Source organism: Solanum lycopersicum, chromosome 5 (assembly GCF_036512215.1).
Source record: "Solanum lycopersicum chromosome 5, SLM_r2.1".
In the NCBI taxonomy this organism is placed as follows: domain Eukaryota; kingdom Viridiplantae; phylum Streptophyta; class Magnoliopsida; order Solanales; family Solanaceae; genus Solanum; species Solanum lycopersicum.
The window spans coordinates 13,458,474-13,466,840 of record NC_090804.1 but is presented as its reverse complement, the minus strand read 5'-3'; positions in this window follow the sequence as shown (position 1 = coordinate 13,466,840).

The window sequence follows — 8,367 nt, the reverse complement described above, 5'->3', positions numbered from 1 at the left end:
TGGTGTTGTATATTTCTCCAATTGCAGAATGCTTGTTAAAGAGTTTTATTGATGCCTTTGGAATGTCATGTTTATATCCTATTTATAGTTGTAGGGGATGGGCAAGGTAGAATATGATTTTCCAAAGGATGTCATTTTGACCCTTGCACTTGATTGGGATTACCACCTGATTTGAACACATGGCGTCATCTTATTGGTCTTGGATACCTAGTTACTGTGACATGTGGCATGATTTTTGGGCTTCAAGGTGAAATGGACCTTCCATTTGAATTTAATAAAAATGAATTTATTTATTTTTAAAGCCCAAATGAACATGGATTGAATTCTAATTTTTTATGAATTTAATCCAGTACAATTAATATATATATATATATATATATATATATATATATAGAATGATCATTGATCTCTTTCAATTATTCTATTAAAATTTCCCTTTCTTTCGCTATTTCCCAGCAGCTCTAGGTTTTTATTGTCACGACCCAAAACCGAGCCGCGGCTGGCACCTACACTTACCCTCCTATGTGAGTGAACCAACCAATCTAAACCTTAACATTTCAATGTAATATCAACATAAAGTAATGCGGAAGACTTAAACTCATTAATAAAAACCAATTCAATAACTATTATTTCCCAAAATCTGGAAGTCATCATCACAAGAACATCTACTTCAAATTACTACATCTAAGAGTTTCTAAGAAGCTAAAAATACATAAAAGCTAGTCCATGCCGGAACTTCAAGGCATCAAGACATGAAGAGGAAGATCCAGTCCAAGCTAAAAGCATTAGCTCACCCTGATATCCGGAGTAATGAAGACTGGCTAGAGTTACTGTTGAGTCGAAGTTGACGGCACGTTTGCTGCACTCCACAAATAAACAAGAAGAAAACATAAAAGTAGGGGTCAGTACAAAACATGGGTACTGAGTAGATATCATCAGCCAACTCAAAATAGAAAACAATATATACCAAGTATTATCATAAAATCAACTATGACACTCAACATGTAGCAACAGCAAGTACTATATCATTAACAATTATCGTCAAGTTCACACATGAGGACTCAAGCCTCAATACCCTACTCATTTGGGAATTCTATTCATTAGATTGAGTATATTACCATCTTTCAAGATTCATTATCTTTATTTCTCTTGTGTCGGCACGTGACACTCCGCTCCCTCCTATCCATTAATCCTCTTGTGTCGGTACGTGACACTCTGATCCCCTAAATCTACGTGTCGGTTCGTGACACCCGATCCCCTAAATCTATGTGTCGGTTCGTGACACCTGATCCCCTAAATCTACGTGTCGGTTCGTGACACCCGATCCCCTAAATCTAAGTGTCGGTTCGTGACACCCGATCCCCTAAATCTACGTGTCGGTTCGTGACACCCGATCCCCTAAATCTACGTGTCGGTTCGTGACACCCGATCCCCTAAATCTACGTGTCGGTTCGTGACACCCGATCCCCTAAATCTATGTGTCGGTTCGTGACACCCGATCCCCTAATCTCCTTCTATCAATTCATCAAGCCTTCTTTCTCACCAAGGCATCATCAATCTCATTATTTTAGTTCATCACGCCTTCTTTTATACCAAGGCTTCATCATTAACAGAGAGATTAGGGTTTTGCAAGATTTGGGATTCAATAACTTCATCATGCTTATATAATCACAATTATATAATTACATTCATGCAAGCATACAATTAAGCACATAGCAGGGTTTATAATATTATCAATACATATCATTCGCTATTAAGAGTTTACTACGAATATCGTAAGAGAAACCATAACCTACCTCCACCGAAGATTAGTGATCAAGCAAGCAAATTCCCAAGCTTTGTTCTTCGTTTGCTCTCTTCCTTGTTCGATCCTCTCTCTCTCTTTTTTCTTTCTACTTTTCTTATTCAAACCCTCTTTCTTTTACCCTAATTAGCATATAATTAAGAACAAAAGATGGCAATAATAACCCACTAATTAACTTAAGGTTACCTCTTTTAACCCCCAAGTAATTAGACTTATTAAAATTAACCCACTAACTTTATAATTAAAGCAGGAATAGTCCAAAACGCCCCTTAAAATAATTACAGAAATCCGACTCCGCCTGGGATTACGCAGCTTGTGACGGGCCATCATGCCTGCGACGGTCCGTCCTACTTCTCCGTCACAGAGTTCAGAGACTCAATTCTCTGAAAAGTCTGTGACGGTCCGTCACACCTGTGACGGTCCGTCCTGCCATTCCATTACGAAGTTCAGAGAGTCGATTTCAGTACCCATTTTTCAGAATTTCTAAGTGTTTTGAAACGAGACCCCTCGACGGTCCGTGGTGCCCATGATGGTCCATCGTGGGTTCCGTAGTCCCAGCCAGTTTTTCCAGAAATAAAATCTGCTGCTCAAAACGACTAAACAGGTCGTTACAATAGATACCAATTTACCCATCGTTCGTCCTCGAACGATCACAAGAAGGAAAAACAAGGGCGAAAAGGAGTACCTGAATCTGTAAACAGGTGTGGGTATCTTTCTCGCATATCAGCCTCTTTCTCCCAAGTGGCTTCTTCGACTGGTCGATTCTTCCGTTGAACTTTGATGGATGCAATCTCCCTTGATCTCAACTTGCGAATTTCTCTATCTAGAATGGAACCAGGCTCCTCCTCATAAGTCAAATTCTCATCAAGCAAAACTGAATCCCAACGAATTATGTAGTTTCCATCCCCATGGTATCTTTTCAACATAGACACATGAAATACTGGATGCACTCTGAACAGCCCTGGAGGCAAGGCTAACTCATAAGCCACCTCCCCTACTCGCTTAAGTATTTCAAAGGGACCAATATACCTTGGGCTTAATTTTCCCCTTTTACCAAAACGCATCACCCCTTTCATGGGTGAAACCTTCAACAAGACCTGTTCACCCTCCATAAACTCTAAGTCTCTAACCTTGCGATCCGCATATTCCTTTTGCCTACTTTGGGCCGCTAGAAGCTTTTCTTGAATAGATTTCACTTTATCTAATGATTCCCTCAGAAGGTCAGTACCCCAAGGTCTAACCTCAAATGCATCAAACCAACCAATGGGAGACCTACATCTCCTCCCATACAATGCTTCGAAATGAGCCATATCAATACTTGAGTGATAGCTATTGTTGTAGGAGAACTCTGCTAAGGGTAAGAAGCTATCCCAATGACCACCAAATTCTATCACACATGCACGAAGCATATCCTCCAACACTTGAATCGTTCGCTCAGACTGACCATCGGTCTGAGGATGGAACGCAGTACTAAGGTCCAACCTAGTACCTAATTCCGCATGCAATGTTTTCCAAAACTTAGAAGTAAACTGCGTACCTCTATCTGATATGATGGAGAGTGGAACCCCATGCAACCGAACAATTTCTGAGACATAGATTTTGGCTAACTTCTCTACATTATAAGTCACCTTGACCGGAATGAAGTGGGCAGACTTCGTTAACCTATCAATGATTACCCAAATAGAGTCAAACATCCCAATGTCTTTGGAAGACCAACCACGAAGTCCATTGCAATTCTTTCCCACTTCCATTCAGGAATGGGCATTCTCTGAAGTGTTCCTCCGGGTCTCTGGTGTTCATACTTTACTTGCTGACAATTTGGACATTTGGCAATAAAATCAACAATATCACGCTTTATTCTACTCCACCAAAAGTGTTGCTTTAGGTCACGATACATCTTGGTTGCACCAGGATGTATAGAATACCTTGAACTATGAGCCTCTGTCAGAATAGTGTTGATCAAATCATCGACGCGGGGTACACATACCCTTCCCTTGATTCTCAAAACACCTTCCTCATCGATTTGTGCTTCCTTAGCCTCTCCTCGCAATACTTTATCCCGAATTCGGCTTAGCTTCTCATCATCAAACTGTTTCCCCTTGATCTTGTCAAGAAAAGAAGATCTCGCCTCTACACTGGCCAACAATCCTCCCTTCTCGTTTACTTCTAACCTCATCAAGTCGTTAGCCAGAGTCTGAACTTCTCTAGCCAATGGACGTCTAGAAACCTGCAAGTGAGCCAGACTTCCCATGCTCCCTGCCTTTCTACTTAAGGCGTCTGCCACAACATTAGCCTTTCCCGGATGATACAAGATAGTGATATCGTAGTCCTTCAGTAGTTCCATCCATCTCCTTTGTCTAAAATTCAAATCTTTTTAAGTAAAGACATACTGTAGGCTATGATGATCCGTGTATACTTCACACTTAACCCCATATAGATAGTGTCTCCATTGCTTTAAGGCAAACACTACCGCAGCCAATTCCAGATCATGGGTCGGATAATTACGTTCGTGCACCTTTAATTGCCTTGAAGCATAAGCAATTACGTTCTTCTCTTGCATTAGCACTGCACCCAACCCCAAATAGGATGCATCACAATAGATTGGTGCGGTAGTCAACAAAGTCTTGAGCTTCTGAAAGCTTTCTTCACACTCGTCTGACCATACAAATGGGACATTCTGTTTAGTCAAGTTCGTCAATTAGGAAGCAATGGAAGAGAATCCCTTGACAAATCGGCGGTAATAGCTAGCTAAACCAACAAAGCTCCTTATTTCTGACACATTAGTAGGTCTTACCCAATTCTTCACTGTCTCAATCTTAGAAGGATCTACCATCACCCCATCCTTCGAAACCACATGCCCCAAGAAGGACACTGCATCTAGCCAAAACTCACACTTGGAGAATTTGGCATAAAGCTTTTTCTCCCTCAACATTTCCAATACCATTCTCCAATGCTCTTCATGTTCCTTCTTGCTCTTTGAGTATACCAATATATCATCAATGAATACGATCACAAAGAGATCCAGATATGGCTTAAAAATCCCGTTCATCAAGCTCATGAAAGCAGTAGGGGCATTCGTAATACCAAAAGACATTACTACAAATTCGTAATGCCCATACCTAGTTCGAAAAGCAGTCTTTGGCACATCCGTTGCCCGTATCTTCAATTGATGATAACCGGATCTCAAGTCAATCTTAGAGAAGACACAAGCACCTTGTAACTGATCGAACAAATCATCAATGCGAGGAAGAGGATACTTGTTCTTAACCGTTACCTTATTTAGTTGTCTGTAGTCTATGCACATTCGAAAGCTCCCATCCTTTTTCTTCACAAATAATACCGGAGCACCCCAAGGAGATGCACTTGGTCTAATAAAGCCTTTGCTTAGCAACTCTTGAAGTTGTGCCTTTAACTCTCTTAACTCCGCGGGAGCCATTCTATAAGGGGGGTATAGAAATGGGACGAGTACCCGGTTCAAGATCAATGCAGAAGTCAATATCCCTATCTGGTGGCATACCAGGAAGATCTGCAGGGAACACATCCAGAAACTCACGGACTACCGAAACCGACTCAATTGGAGGTACTTGGGTAGTATCATCTCGGAGGTGTGCCAAGAAAGCTAAACAACCCTTACTAACCATTTTCTTAGCACGAAGAAAGGAGATAATACGAACCGGGTTGGAAGTGTAGTCACCCTCCCACACTAACGGATCTGTCCCAGGCTTGGCTAACGTCACAGTTTTAGCATTACAATCCAAGATTGCAAAATTTGGGGAAAGCCAAATCATACCCAGAATTACATCAAAATCAACCATTTCTAAGATAACCAAGTCTACATAAGTATTGCTCCCCACAAAAGTTACAAGACAAGACCTATACACCTTTTCAACTATCACAGACTCACCCACCGAAGTAGAAACACGAATAGGTATGTCAAGCAATTCATAATGTAAATTAAGACCATTAGCAAATGCGGAAGATACATATGAAAATGTGGAGCCAGGATCAAATAATATAGAAGCCATGCAATCACAAATCAAAAGATTACCTGTGATAACAGCATCCGATGTTTCCGCTTCAGACCGCCCAGGGAAAGCATAACAATGGGCCCTCTCACCTGTCTGTCCGTTGCCCCTACCATGTTGTGATGTAGTGGCTCCAGTTTGCTCATCACCCCGACTGTTTTGGTGACCACCATTACCTCGACCACCGCGACCTCCCGAATGACGGCCTCTTCCACAACCACCTCTACCTCTAACATTTGGAGGTCTGTAACTCTGTTTCGGATAATTTCTCCTAATGTGTCTAGTCTCCCCACATCCATAACACTCTCTGGATTCAAGCATAGGTCTTTCAGAGAAGTGTTGACCGGTCCGAGGTGGACCCCCAACTACAGTCTGTAGTGAAGACTGAATTGGTCGGACTGAGTAACCTCCTGAACCTGTCCTCTAGAGTAAGAACTATTAAATTCACCTTCCTTTCGAAACCTTTTTGATGTAGTTGTCATGGTGAAGTCATCTGGCTTCACTCCCTCTACCTCTATCACGAAGTCTACCACTTCTTGAAAATATTTCGCTGTAGCCGCTACCTGTAAGGCTGAAATCCGCAACTCTGATCTCAACCCCTTCACAAAACGGCGAATCCGCTCTTGTGGACTGAAACAAAGTTGGGTGGCATACCTTGATAATGCACGAAACTTAGCCTCATATGCAGTAACCGACATCCTACCTTGCTCTAGGCTCAAGAACTCATCTTTTTTCCTATCCCTCAAAGTGCGGGGTATATACTTCTCCATAAACAAACTAGAGAATGATGCCCAAGTCATAGGTGGTGCCTCTGTTGGTTAACACTCAACATGGGCATTCCCTTGAAACTGATAAGTCACAAACTCAACACCAAACCGTTCTACTATACCCATCTTGTGTAGTAGCTCATGACAGTCAACCAGAAAATCATAGGCATCCTCAGATTCAGCACCCTTGAAGACTGGAGGTTTCAATTTCAAGAACTTACTGAAAAGTTCATGTTGATCATTTGTCATTATAGGCCTTGTAATCAGACGAGGAAACGTGCCTATTTCCAATGGAACATCCATGCGGGGAGCCGCAGTAGCCGCATGTTGTACCTCTAGACCCTGAGGTGCTGGTGCAGAAAACACTGGAGGTGTTTGACCTTGATCAGATAACCCACTAAGATAAGCAAGAACCTGATTGATCATCTCTTGGGTAGGTTGGGGAGGCAATCCCTCATTCTGTACTTGTTCAGTTTCCCCTTCCTTACCCTCTTTTACTACTTCTTCAGTCAGTGGAGGAGTCACTGCCCTAGTATCAGATGGGCTAGGTGCTCGTCCACTTCCTCTAGAGGACGTCCTCCCACGACTTCTACCATGGCCTCTTGCCGCTACTCTTCCTCGAGCTACAACCCCAGTGGCTGGCTCAGACGCTTCTTGTCTTGCCGATGTTGATGTTGGCGCAGTCGTTGCTCTAGTTCTAACCATCTGCGGAATAGAGTGAAGATGGTCAGATACCAATTTGTATCACCTAGATACCAATTGGACCCAAGTAATAGCACGAAAGAAAGAAAGAATGGAATTTTCCTAAAGTCCTATAGCCTCTCAAAGAAAAGTAAGGGCGTCCCCCTACCGTTCCTTAAGACTCTACTAGACTCGTTCTTGTGTGATGAGACCAACGAACCTAATGCTCTAATACCAAGTTTGTCACGACCCAAAACCGAGCCGCGACTGGCACCCACACTTACCCTCCTATGTGAGCGAACCAACCAATCTAAACCTTAACATTTCAATGTAATATCAACATAAAGTAATGCGGAAGACTTAAACTCATTAATAAAAACCAATTCAATAACTATTATTTCCCAAAATCTGGAAGTCATCATCACAAGAACATCTACTTCAAATTACTACATCTAAGAGTTACTAAGAAGCTAAAAATACATAAAAGCTAGTCCATGCCGGAACTTCAAGGCATCAAGACATGAAGAGGAAGATCCAGTCCAAGCTAGAAGCATTAGCTCATCCTGATATCCGGAGTAATGAAGACTGGCTAGAGTTACTGTTGAGTCGAAGTTGACGGCACGTTTGCTGCACTCCACAAATAAACAAGAAGAAAACATAAAAGTAGGGGTCAGTACAAAACACGGGTACTGAGTAGATATCATCGGCCAACTCAAAAAAGAAAACAATATATATCAAGTAATATCATAAAATCAACTATGACACTCAACATGTAGCAACAACAAGTACTATATCATTAACAATTATCGTCAAGTTCACACATCAGGACTCAAGCCTCAATACCCTACTCATTTGGGAATTATATTCATTAGATTGAGTAAATTACCATCTTTCAAGATTCATTATCTTTATTTCTCTTGTGTCGGCACGTGACACTCCGCTCCCTCCTATCCATTAATCCTCTTGTGTCGGTACGTGACACTCCAATCCCCTAAATCTACGAGTCAGTTCGTGACACCCGATCCCCTAAATCTACGTGTTGGTTCGTGACACCCGATCCCCTAAATCTACGTGTCGATTCGTGACACCC